Consider the following 15,155-nt stretch of genomic DNA (forward strand, 5'->3'; position numbering starts at 1 on the left):
ATGTAGATAACCTGGCTATAGCAACAATACCGGATATCCCGACAAAAGAGGAAGAAGCGTAAGTCGAAGGGATACGCTATAACGGTGAAGGAGACCCAACCGACTTCCTAAGCCGCTATTCTAGGATTGCAACAACACGGAGATGGGATCGAAGGATGATTTGGCGGGCCTTCTTCTAGTCTCTAACTAGGAAAGCAAAGGATTGGAGTGAAAATTTAAGGACCTCCGGAGACGTTGGAGACATTGAAGCTAAATTTGTGTCACGATTGGGCATATCAAGGAATTGTAGAAAGACACACCTAGTAGCACTCGACATAAAACGATACAAAGAAGAAACATTTAAGCAATTTATGGCCAGGTACACAGCAGAAACCCAAGAGATAAATGGGCTACCCGAAACCCAGAGAATATCAGGACTGATTCATGGACTTCTGACACCAACGCTAGTGAAGGCACTAGGGGGAAGAGGATAATATTAATGAAACTCAAAAAGTCACCAAAACAAATTCTTACGACAGAAGTGGTGGCACAAACCATTCCCTACCCCACCCAGACTAATAACCCAAAAAAAGGATCAGAGCAAGTATTGTGACTTCCACAAAGACCATGGACACAACACGGACTCATGTCGAAACCTGCTGCGTGCTTTAGAGGAGCATAAGCAACGAAGGCACAATCTAACGCTAGCAAGCGATCTCTTGAGAATACCGGATTGAATTAATAATCAGACACAATGTTCAAAAAAGGACTTCCCGCAAGATGGGGAACAAGTGCATTCAAAGGACCTAGCCTCCAGCTAATAGCGCAAGCAAAATCGAGGCCAAAGGCACTAAGCTCCTACAAAAAAAAAAAAAAATAGAACCACCATATGCAAGGCTAAGGGAATTCCCGGACCACAGGAAGCAACAATGGAAAACTAAAGTAGTAAAGGCCCTCCGCACTTTGTTTTCTCGAAAAATTGCTTTCTAACAAGATCGATCAGAATACCATGAGCAAATTATACATGTATATTCAAAGATTTTATGAGGAGTTCAGGGGACGCCCGATAACACTCTGTGAAGTCCCTCACTCGATGGTTTAACCCACAAGTGTAGAATACAACAAGTTAAGTAATCACTATATAGGACTAGTATGAAACGTCAAGTAAGCACTAGATTGGACTAGTATTAAGATAAATATAAATGCAAGAATATATATAACGTAATACGTACATAAGCAATATAAAGATAAGCCAGTAAAATAAATAGTGAGACACAATGTAATTTTCAAGTGTATTTTATTTATTGATGTTAAATAAAATACAAGGTTGTTGCGGAATAAGATATAACAAAGTAAGTATCTAAACAACCTATGATTTACAAGTGATCTAATTTTGCAAAATAAACTCCTTGATCGAAATACTTAAAGTTGTGAAGTATAACTGTTTAGATCGAGAGTATTTAAGCAAAGGCACCAAATTGCAAAAGTATGTAATTTGGACGAGGAAGTGACTTGGTATTTATAAGCAAAAAAAATAAATATAATATTCTTTTTACCGTAAAAATATGGTTACATGTATTTAAGAAAATTACTTTAATTCCTTAAATGCATTGATTAAAGTACAAGAATAAAGTCACATGATACTGACTTGTCTTCTAATTAACCAACCACCTTTACATGCGTGTAAGGCTTTTAACAAAGGACAAATAGATTGTCCAGGTAAAGGCATGTAAAGGCACAAAGTCAATTCCTCGTAATCAGTGTTCAGACTTGTAAGGTCTAGAACACTGATAAGGACTCCAGTCAGGAGATCTGGTAAGTCTTCCAGTGAGCTCCGCTATTTGTCAGACTTATTTCTTCAGACTTCAGTCTTCGACTTCAGTGAGAATGTTCTTCAGTAGAAAGATCTTGACTGGAGTGAAGTCCAGTGAACAAATCTGGTGGAATCCAGATTCCTGTACCAGTAAGTTGTTCACTGGTATTCACATAATTTCTAGACAAATCTTCAGAGGGCTCCAGTAGTCACGTCTGGAGCGAGTCCAGTTAATCTGGACCTAACAAATACCCCCTATTTGTTTAGAAATTATGAAAGGATTTTCAAGCTCTTATCTATACAAGTTTGTGCTTGAGAAATCCTTGAAAATTTTGACTAAGTCTAATTTGAATTACTGGTGAGCCACTTTATAGATCATCAGTGTTCCCAGTTTATACATTTTAATTTCTAGACTTAATCTGGATAAGTACTTGTGAAAAATAGGAATTGCAACTTATATTTACAGACATCAACTGGAGGAAAGTTACAATTTTATCAACATAAAAAAATACTAGTACAATATCAGATTCAGGCCATTTTCCTTTCACCACGCCTAGATGGCTCTTCTGTGACCTTCCTCTTTACACTTGGAGATAATGAAGTAGTAAGAGTAGTCCTTAAGCCCAGCTCCATCTCCATTCCTCATCCTTTCCTTGCCAATCCTCTTCATAAAATACTTAACATCCTGGGAAACATCTTTACCCCTGAATGAAAGGCCAATCTCTATTAGTTCTTACCATCCGAATACCTTGATTGACGTGTCTTTTCTTTCATCGGTAAAGTTCCATTCTCTAAAGAGTTTGACATGGAACTTTGAGAAGTTGTCATGGTTTTCTGCCAGATGGATCTCAGCACCCAGTATAGATCGGACATCATGTGACAACTGTCATCTGAGCGTATTTTATCGATGTACTTTTCCTATCGTCTTTAGTTCATTCCGTTCATGTACGCTACTTTATAACTAGAATATATATTTTAAGGGTGTGAAAGTCATTACTCTGTAAGGCATTATTAACGGAATAAGTGGACTTATGTTTTTTTCGAGCTTTATGAGCATTTAGACTTTAGAAAAGTTTCATGTGGACTCGAGAACAAGAGGAATACTAGTTGTCTTGTGGAAATGTCAAAATAAATAAAATACTTAAAATTAAACCAATTATAGATTTAATTAATAAGTAAATATAGACATATTTATATCCGTTAGAAAGCTATTGAAAAGTTACATTTAAAAACATCAACGAAATGTTTTAACGGGTTTCGAGCTTCTTTAAAAGGTCGGGTCAAATGGGTTTTTGAGAAAGTCAACTAAATTTGGAAGGCTTGGAAAGGGCAACAAAACCCTCCTAACCCTCATTTCTCACACACACAACCCTTTCTCTTCTCCCTCTCCTCTCTTTGCCACCCCTCTCTCTTTCTCTAGTATTCCGGCCGGCTCCCACCATCCACCACCGTAAACGCCGCCGGCCACCACGAACCACCATTACTTTTCATCATTTTCTTTACTTTTCTTTTAGATCTAGGTAAGTTGTATTTATATATTTTCGGATTATATGAATATATACATTTAAGAACCCGAAATTTTTACAAGAATATATATATATAAATTGGCTTTTGTTTATATAAATATAGATTGAGTCCGAAAAGTTTTATTTTATATATATATTTTTGGGTATATAAGTAAATATGTATATATATATATCCGAAAACCTTTGAATCCAATTACTTGACCGAAAATACATATATTTCGGGTATATAAGTTTAGATCCAAAAAGATGGGTCTGAAATCTTTTGAATCTATGATGAATGAGCCGAAATCCTTCAAGATCCGAAAATATAAACCCGAAATCTTGTCATATTCGAAATATTTTGATCCAAAAAGCTTCATATTGTTGGTATGATTCTTGTTCATGTTGTTATAAACCGAAAAATGTATAGATCCATGAATATTATGAGATTTTCAAGTGTTTTTGGTTGTTTTTGGGTAGATCTAGCTTAGGTGCGGGATGTAAAAGTGATTGGAATTACGTATTGTGTTTGGATCTAGACTTGTTCTTGAGTTTTGGTTCGGTCAACGCCGGTCAACCATCGGTCAACGCTGGTCAAACCGGCCAGAATTTATCTTTTGGTTCAAAATTTGGTTTTTGGTATCATTTGGAATTTTGATTGTTCAAAGTTAAGGGTTTGGATATTAGTTGGACTTGTTTGTGTTTATTTGGACTCTTGATGGTCAAAATGGGTTAAGGATTTTAGAAGGTCAAAATTAGGACAAGTAAAGTCAAAATCAGAATTTTTGGTCAAAGTTAATTTTTGGTAAAGACTAATATTAATGGACTTAAAAGGATTATATAATACATTATATAATAATAAATAAATAACGACTTATCGGACTTAACAAATTCCATAAAGACTTTCCATACGAGGACTTGACGCGATATAAACACTAAATTTGACATTATTAAATTAAATATTTCTTTTAAATAATTTTCAAAAGCAATAAGACTATTAAAAATATTATGACATTTGACAAGACATAATGGCATTTCATAAGACACTAGTATGACAGATGGACTTGTGCAATTAAGTAGGTACTTACGGAGTGACTTGTAAACAATGTAGGAATTTTGGACAGATAGTGAGCTTATTTCAGGTATATCTAACTGTTCGTGTTCTTGTTCGTTGATCTAGGGTACTTATACTTGTGCTGCTTTCAGGTGAGTTTCGTAGCTCCTTTTTATTACAAGTTTTAGGGTGGAAAGTATACTGATATTTCAAACAGTTTTGTCGATTTCTGTTTATGTTCAATATTGAGTCTGTGCGTATAGAGTTACTTAAGCCATTTGATGTGCTTTTATCTTGTTGTATGTATGTGATTATGTGTTTGTTGTTGTGGTTTATGACGTGCCTAATTAACGTGCTTTTTGTGTGTATTGGAGACTTGAGAGTTTGAGACTTTGGACTAAGGTAGGTACCGTAAGGCCGGACTTTGAGACTTTGAGTACTATGAGTACTTTGGGTACATTGAGTACGTTAGACTTGAGACTTGTGACTTTGAGACTTGAGTACTTTAACTTATATTTCGTAACTTTGCTGATTATATATTGAACAAATACTTATTTGGACTTAAAGGAATCGACAAAAGACTTATTTCTTTTACTGGACTTTTTGACATAAAACCTACGAACTCACCAACCTTTGTGTTGACACGTTTTAGTATACTTTTCAGGTACTCAGGCTAATCAGGGATAAAGACTTCTATGCTAGGACTGGACTTTGGAGATTTATGCTCCATTGCTTATTGTCGGACTTTAAGGCTACATGCCTTGGACTATACCATTTATGGACTTATTGTATTGAGTTGTTCCAGCATAATTATGACTTTGAACTCATGTTTTGGGAATATATTTAATATATCTTATTTCATTTAGCAGTATCTACGTAATTCCATGTCGTGCTGTACTTTTTATGACACCTCATGTTTCCGCCGACGGTGGGGTGTTACAGAATGGTATCAGAGACGTGGTTGTAGAGAATTAGGTGGAAAAGCCTAGACTATAACCTAAGAACCCCGTATAGCATTTACGATAGGAATCATAGATGCATTCTAGATGTGCTAACGTCACTTATACTTCGAGTTCAAGTTCTATTGAGACTTATTATCCCTATGCTTATTTTGTCTATGGCTGTCATTTGGTGACTGTGTGCTTGTGGTGACTGTGTGCTTTCAGTGTTATTGTGATTATTTATGTGTATTAGAGCAAGATGAAGTGATGGCGCTAACTAGTATCGCATAACGATAATCATAGAAAAGCCTGATCAACTATTCTATGATTACCGCCATGCCTTGTGACAGTTATTGACAGCAGTGATTGCACTTGTAGTGAGAGTATGGTAGCTACCCTGGGCTGCTTAATCGGTGTTGGTTAGGTGGAGGGTTAGCCGTTGGTACACCCTGTATACATACCTGACCAATACCTAGAGAGCATACCAATACCGTGATCCGACCTTGCATTAGATGTACTAGGGGTGTGGAGGGTTAGCCGCTGGTACACCCTGTATGCAAACACATCTAGTGCATCGGATGTTTGTGTTAGATTCGGACCACATTTTAACTGCGATTTAGGGTTATATATTAATAGTATATATATGTATTTATGTTGCATTTCATGTAGGCTGCATGACTAGTTTAGGTTCTGGATAGCAACCCTTAGACCATTTAAGATCTAGATAGCATCCCTTAAATAATAAGACAAGAGAGCTTGCTGAGTGTAGTATGTAACATAGACATTGACATTTTCGAGTGCTTCTTCGCGTCTAACGTTCAAGAGATATACTAACGTGTGTGTAATAGCGATGAGACGAGAGCTACTTCGAACGGAGGCAATCCACGTGATTATTCAAGTCGTCAATGTTGTCCTTACACGAGATACCGAAAATGCGACGAATGAAGGGCTGACTTTTAATTAAGCAGAGGATGTGCAGTATGAGGAAACAGTGATACAGGAGATTGGTGAATACTATGAAGACGCTGACGAGAAAATGCGTAATGGAAATGCACTAAAAGAGCCTAGAAGTGGTGACAAATGTTTTACTTACAAAAATTCAAGGATTGTGGTGTGCGAAATTATGATGGCAAGGGTGGAGCAGTCAAGTTTATTCAATGGTTAAATAGATGGAAGCTGTGATTGGCATTAGTGGGTGTGTACTGGTCAAAGGGTGAGGTATGTGACAAATTTCTTTACCTTGGATGTGCTGTCTTGGTGGAATGGTTAGTGTCGAGTTAGAGGCAAAGTAGTGACTGAGGCGATGTCTTGTAGAAATTTTTAGGAGTTATTGACGAGAAAGTTATGTACGGCAACTGAACTGATAAAGTTATATCGAAAATTTATGGAGCATAAGAAGATTGGTGCTGATCATGTTGGACTTGTAAGGTGCCCTATTGTTGCGTGGATCGTAATAAGACGCGATTCGTTATGTCAAGAGTGCGGAATCCTCTTGAGATAACTAGATTGCTATTGCCTTTTGTTGATTAATAAGCAATTAAACAACCCAAGGAGATGCACAAGGCTTGTGGTTCGTGTAGGAGATCACACGAAGGAACAAATAACCTTGACTCGTAAATTCATGAATAATTCGAAAACAATTAACAACGATTAACCTAATTTTGTAGATTAGGTCTTGTATTTATACTAGTTGATATTGGGTTGTGTGGGCTTCGGCCTTAATCGCGTAATTAGGCCCGAAATAAGAATTAGCCAATCTACCTCGTGCTGACGTCAGCACGAGGGTAATCCTTCATGCTGATGACGTCAGCACGAGGGACGTGCCTTTGACTCTTTGTTTGACTTCGTTTGGCTTGTACATAACATTCAATCATCGTTTAAGTGTTCTACAACACTTATAAACCTTGATTCTATGTTCTTGTACCTGCAAAACAATATATAACACACAAACACAATATAAAACATAAATAGATATAATATTGAAGTTCAAACTTAATCATTAAATATCAACACAAGTTCTTATTTAAATGATTACAAACAAGTTCCTAAAAACTTAAACAATAATCAAATCTATGTTGCGATTGTCACAACGAATCTGTATCTACAGACTCCCCCTTGACGATTGCAACTAGATCTCTTTAAAGTCTTCGAACTTGAACTTCAAAGCTATCCATTAAACAAAAGTCTGGTGCTATTCGCATGAATTTTCTCTTGTAAACAATGAGCGATAATGTTGTGATAGCGCCTTTCCCCTACTCTCCAAAAATCCACAGCTGAGCAAGGTGTATCCAAAAGTCTTCTTTGATCACCTCTTGACAAGTTGACAACCTGCATCGGATCATACATGCGTAACAACATCTGTTTTTGTGAATCATCAACAAACATCTGTGCTTTGCCTGACTTGATATCTATCTGCCAAAATGTCATCTCCGTCAGCATATCTTGATCCCATTTGATAGCGGGAACCTTCTTAACACATTTAATCCATCGTTGTTTAAAACGAAATATGTCGTCCGGATTCTTAATCTTCTTCATGGGTGTTGGCTTTATCAACCTTTCTTCTGGCTTCAGACCTCTATCACTGAGATACTTAATTCTTTCATCTCTGAATCTATTCCAGTAGAAATCTGCAAGTCCATTGCTTTAAAGATTAATGAACCATCGTCTTCCCAAATCTATCATGTCTGAATCACTGAGAGAGTGGAAGTGTCTTTGACTTATTGACACGTACTAGCATCCCTCTTTTCTCTTGATAATAAACAATTTGATTTTGTGATCATAGAACCAACTTTGTATCACTGAGAAGTATTTGGGTGCATCCTTGTCTGAGATAAATTCCCAAAACATTGACGGTTTATACGTATCACGTATCATCAAACCAGTATTTCCTCTATAACCTGGAATTAGTCTATTAACAATAAACTCATGATCTTGTTGCACCTAAGGTATATTAAATCTTCCAAGATCAACCTCTCGCGTAGCATCTATATTCCAGTATAGATCAAAAATATTATCATGTCCTTCATCAACTATATTTGCATATACAACAAATCTCAAACTTGCAGCATTCTTAGGTTCATTTGGACCGTCTCTGATTGAATTGAGATTAAGATGTTCCACTTCAGCTATTGATTCAACTTGAATGACTTCATCTTCATTAAAGACACGATCAAAGTCATAAGGTGTCTCATGCAACGTTTTTCTATCAGCTTCTGAAGTAATGAACTCTCCTTCTTCCAAATCTTCATCATCGATACTGTCTAGATCTTCTTCAGCATCAAGATCGTCCAATGCACCTATCCTTTGAAGCTTATCTGCAATTCAAACGATTTACAAATACAAAGATAAAGAACATAAATCATAAGTCAAGACATAATAAAATAGTATAAATACATAAAAGAAATTAAAATAAATAATACTATATCATAAATATAATGCAACAATTACATTAATATTTATCTATTTTAACTTACAACAATAATATTGTATCATAAATATAATGTAACAAATACATTCATATTTATCTTATAATCATTACAAAAACAAAAAAAATAAAAATCATTAGCACTAAGGTTCATAATCCGAAGCTGAATCCGAATCTGACTCTGACTCTGAAGATGTATGAGTTAACCCAGACTATTATTTCATTTGATCCCTAAGTGATCCTGGATCATAATAATCATCATAATCCATAATCTCTGCTCTAGCTCTCATATGAGCTTGTGGATCATATCCCAATCTCTTTTTTCTAGTCTATGCACAATTAATGGGTGCAAATCTGATTCTGTAGAGGCATTGGTAGTAGAATCAGTCTTAGTTGACTCACTATCCTGAGTAGATTTTCCTTTGCTAAGATTTTCTTTTTCTATATGATTATGAGGATCATTCACTATCTTTTCTCGAATCTCCCTTTCTATTCTATCAGAATTAGAATCGGAGTTACCTAAATTGGAATCTTCCTCATCATCATTGTTAGGATCATCAGGATCTGCATCTGGAGTGGTCATCACAGCTTTGCCTTTATCTTGAGTCCTAGAAGTACTAGCACCAGCTGTACCAGCAATGTCTGACTCTCTTTGTCTTGATGACTCCCCCTGAACATCTGCAGTCTCTGTATCCATAGCATCATCAGCAGCAGCATCTTGATCTTGACCTCTATTCTCTGGCTCACCAACTGATGGTTGTGCTTGATTTGGACCTTGAGCTGGATCTTGATCTTCATGATCGTCATCTCTTGACTTCCTTGCTAGCTCATCATCCTTACAACCACTCTTATCTCCCCCTTGAGCCAAGAATTGGTCAAGTCTAGAACCAAGAGAATGAACAAGAGCTGTCATCATGTCCATCTCTTCCTGATGCTTAGCAGCTTGGAGCTTTAGCTTACTCTACAAAGCTATAACCCTCATCTCTAACATCTTCTTCTCTGAAAATAAACGACTCAGCTGCACTTGAACTGGAGCAATTGGAGGTGACATAGAAGCAACATCAGATGTAGAGGCCTGAGGTGGCATTGTAGCTTCAAATGAAGGCATATAAGCACTGAAAGTCCCTGTGGGAGGCATCTGTGGTCTTTGTAGAGGAGCCAACAGACGTCCCATGACAGTAGAAACAGGAACTGTCGCCTGAATAGGAGCAGACGAAGGCCTAGGAGCAACAAGTGTCGGCTCTGGCTCTTGACGAACTGTAGACTCCGGAGCAGTAGGAATCGTAACAGTTGTAGCCTCAGTAACAACTTGTGCACGAGAATCAATTCCTCTTATTATAAACTTCGGTCTCGACCTTCTCTCCCCAATAACAACACTAGCAGCAGAAGGAGCAGACACAGAAACAGGAATCTCAGAGACAGAAGCTCTTAAAGAATCAACCAATGGAGTATCACCAACAGAAGGTGCATGAGACCTCTCCATGGCTTCATTATAAGCAGCGAATTCTCTATCAACTTCAGCTTGAGATCTTGCATGTCTTCTTCTTCGCTTCGGTAGTCTTTCTTCCTCTTCTTCATCTTCTGAATCCTCAACAACATTAACCGGGACTTCAGAAGGACCAACATCAACATCAACTGGAGCAGAGGTAGAAGCAGAAACCCCAGTAGATGGTGGTACAAGATTTGTAGGATCATCAACATCCTCCATGAGAGCATCCATAACCGAATCATGCTCTATATCTCCAGCAACAGGTGCTTCATCTTCCCAACCTTGTCGAGAAGCAACATAGTCAGGATTTATGAGTTGTCCGAACAATGGTAGATTGGCAACATTATCAGGAACACCATGACCTGCAAAGCGTTTCATACTCTCAACAAACACCTTATGAGTCAGATGACCCAAATTGAAAGTAGGACCATCAAACGGTAAATCTGCTATTCTGCGCCGAATGATTATCATCAAAAATCTTGGAAATAAGAAGAATTTCTTATTGTTTCCAAATGCTCTCAACTGCTTTACAAAATTTTCATATATGTACCGGGAAAAGCTGTAGGGCTTGTTCAGCACAAGAGCAACCACCTGAGAAGCAGTAAAAATGTTCAACTGATCATGACCTGCACTCCGATGACTATGAGACCTCAATAAGTAGTAGGCAAGCAATCTCCATTTGCCTAGAAGACGATTCTTGCGATAAGGATGAGTAATATCACCAACATATCCCATACGCCTGAGAGTACCGTCACAAAAGCTTTCTTCAAACTCAACAGGACCTTGCTCCATATCATCAGTTCCTAAGTCCAAAATAGTCCTTAAGTCTCCAGCAGTAAACTGAATGTTACGTCTAGCAACAGTAGTGCGAATCATAGTGTGATCACCAACTTGCACCAATCTGGCTGAGTTCCAGAATTCAGTAATAAGACTTATGACCAGCGGAGGATTCTCGGTCAAAGCAAAACGAATACGAGAGCGTGCTAAGTACTGAAGGACACCATGAAACTCTGGTGTGCATCCCGACTGCGTAATGCTAAGGTCAATTGCAGCATTATGTGCCTTGACGAACACGCGAGCACCTTGTCCTGCCATCATCACGAGAACAAAAGTTAGGGTTTTGACATTCTGCTTCGTGATGACATCATCACGAGGAGGATCTCCTTCGTCGTGATGTCAGCACGAACCAAGCAAGAACCCAGAACACGAAATACAAAACATCTCCATATGATGTTAAAATTAATCTAAAACATCATCGTGGACTTGTTTATGGTTCGTGTATGCTCAGAAAAACTAAAAATTGAAACAAATTCAAGTTAGATGAACACGAAGTGGATGTTCTTCATGTTCTTCATCTGCTTCGTGTGAATAGTAAACGAGCCATAGATTCTTCGATTAATCTTGATATTAAACATGTTAATGTGAACTTTTAATAGATTTAAAGTGTATAAACATCAGTTAATCTAATTTTATGTCCAATTTCAATCCAAATCATCAAAAATCAAAGATTCAATCCTTAGTTCATTCGTGGTATTGTTCACGCGAAGAACAAGTCAATCATTAAGCATTATAACTATAACACTCGTCGTTTAAAAATAAGGATTTCCAAAAACTTTTACCTAACGGCGTCAAAGAAAGCGGAATTAAACTTTAAAAGTCCAAACCAGCAAAATCTGCTTGGTTTATTCATTAAATGGTGTTACTAGTCATATCATCAAAATAAGTCTAAATGGAAATCTATCGGTTGCCCAACATTAAACAACCGAGCACATCATCAATACAAGTCATTATGATCTAAACATAAAGCAAATATCTAAAGCGAGCAGCCACTATGGGTAAACTATAGCCAGCTTCAAAATCATATACCCGTGCCTCACATCTTCTCACATCTACCTGCTCACTATTGTTGGACCTGAGGGCACAACACATTTAAAAGAGCAAGTGTTAGCTAACGAATTAGTTAAGTAAGATAACACATAGTTTATAAAACGTTTGTCCATTTAAAACATTATATAAAAGTCATATTAAATCGTTAAGGCACATATCATCAAACATATCATCTCACATACTTATCAGAGCATCAACATCTTTCATATTAGGATGGGTCATCCTAAATGTGCCTAGTCATCTTTCACATCTTTTTCACATATCATCTTTGCAAGAGTGACATAAGTCACGCACATCATATCATATATACATCTCATTAAGTGTGACATAAGTCACACCTGACTAGATGGACAAACCTTACGGTTGTACATCAATGTCGTTAAGGAATGGCAAACCAATCCAGAAGTAATCCGTATGTTCAATGACAAGTGGGGCGGGTCAGGCCTCCCGTATTACTCTTCACATCATGGCCATGTTGCAAGGAGCCACCCGAGCAACCACATCAACGCACTTAACCGGGCAAGGGCAAGTACGGGTTAAGCTTAACACGTTCACATCAAATTTATGAGCTCGATTTCACATCACATATAGTTTAGGTGTTTACACAACCTAAACAATCATCACTTATACATCTTTTACGTTTGGGCCCTTAAACGTGCACGTGTCATGGCAACTTAATAAGTCTAGTGAAATAGATGAGTAAGCCATGTAATCATGCACATTTCACATATCATCATCATACATCACATTTCATAGCATTTCATTTCATATCATCACATCTCATATCATTGCACAACATTTCATAACATATCCTTACATATCGTATCATTGCATAACATTTCATAGCATATCCTTACATATCATATCCCTGCATAACATATCGTTACATTTCATATCATGGGGACTGCATTTCAGGCCTCAATACTCATGTACATAGCCCATATCACCTCCCGTATAACCCCGAATACTCATAAGCAAACAAGTTATTATTAGGGAAGTTATTATATGAAAACCATGTTTATGCTGAACCCTCAGTGTATCAAAGTAGTGTATCTTACCTTGGTACTGCTTAAAAATGAGTTACATATGTCTTACAGTGCTTGCTAAGTATCCCCTACAACCTATTATACATTAAACATACATTACATAAGTTAAACGGAGCGAAAATGGTGAACTATAGTTAGTGGGGCGCACTAACAATTCAGTGGGGCGCCCTGAATATTTTTTGACCTATAACTGACCCTGAGTGGGTCGCACCACATTCCAGTGGGCCTCATTGGCTTCAGATTTTCTAAAAACGGGATTTTAGTGTTTCTTTTGTTTTGAACCCATCTCAAACCCTCACGGCCTGAAACTTTCTAGATCACTTCAAGGCATCTTTTAAGACTTAATTAACATTAAGAAACCATCAATTGATCCTGGTATCACTTACACACATTTACCGCTCAATTAATCACTCGAATGACTCGAAACCAATAAACGGATTGCAATTAAAGCATACCCAACCCTTAAACCAGATATGGGTGGATAAAATCTATCAAATACCATTACCCTATGATCTTAGAATGAGGATTTACCTGTAGGGATGATTGAGGAATCAAAAACTAGAAGAAATCACCACCGGATTGTCTCGAAATCACAAGAATTGAGAGAAGAGTGCTTAGGGTTTTGAGAGGGAGTTCTTTGAGTGTGTAATCTGATTAGGGGAGGATTATAGGTCACGTATATGACCTATCTCTGCTGTACCATATTTCTAAACTTGACACCTAGACCCTTTGACTTTCTATCTTTCACTTAATTCCCCTTAAACTTTTACAGAAACACTTTTCATCACTTTAACTCAATCGGGAATGCGTATCTTTATTATTAATCACTTTACTAACATATTAATTTGTCATAAGACATATTAAACTCTCCATTTGAACATATTTGATGAAATTAATCATTAACACGTAGACACATTAATCATATATAACGATCGTAGTCATTATCGCACAAACATATTAACTATTAAGACGTAAAATGTTAGGGATGGTAAAAGTTGACTAACGACATGGTCAATGGTCAACATAAAATGTTAGGGATGTTACAATAACGACTTGTAATCATCAAATTTCATAGTCAAAACATCAATAATCTATCCTAGATCATGAATTTACCAACAAATCTGGATAAGAAACACGAAAAGTAGATGAAATCGATCGAAAAGGGAACGGATGAATAGTGTGCACGAGGAAGACGAAGTTCGTGTGGTTATTTAGGGTTAATTTTCGATTAATGGTAATTAATGAATAGTAATAACCCATATATATATTCGAATCCATATGGGCCAGGCCGAACACTCAGTTCGTGGACTTCGTGATGACGTCAGCGCGAGGCATGCTGACGTCAGCACGAGGTGATTTTAAATTTTCAGATTTTAAACCACATAAGCTTTATTCCTTAGCCAAATTTTGCCAATTTTCCAGAAATTTAAACAAGGAAAAATCCAGAAACATAAACCTGTAGATACTCGTTACTAAAATCCTGTATCTACTCGAATATGCAATCAAAAATCGTCCGTACTAACTTGTCATTACAATAATGTATCAAATAAATCTTACATTATTATCTTGACATAAAATCGATCATTTCTTCATTGATGTTTAACTTTAAAACAAATGCAAACTTACATTAAAATATATTTAAGGTATAATGCATTACAATACATCAAAAATATCATATCAACAACTTATCACATTACATCTTAGGTTGTGATCTTGATAATAAAACAATAACCTATCACACTAAGTCTTAGGCTATTATAAAAATGCAATGATGCATTCCGCATGTAGATTAATCGTGATATAACCGATCCGACTTGTTTCAACATGGTATTCAAATGAAATTTGATATCTGTAACCTACACACTTAACAAACTTCATCAATGCATCAAAACAATAAAAATATCATAAATATGCAAAACAACCAAAATCTTAACCTAGCAATCATTACAAGATGCAAGGCAAGTCCAATCGTTGTCAAGCACAATTATCAACCAAAAACAATTGAAATCTCAAAATA

This window comes from Erigeron canadensis, chromosome 3 (genome assembly GCF_010389155.1).
Source record: "Erigeron canadensis isolate Cc75 chromosome 3, C_canadensis_v1, whole genome shotgun sequence".
NCBI lineage: Eukaryota > Viridiplantae > Streptophyta > Magnoliopsida > Asterales > Asteraceae > Erigeron > Erigeron canadensis.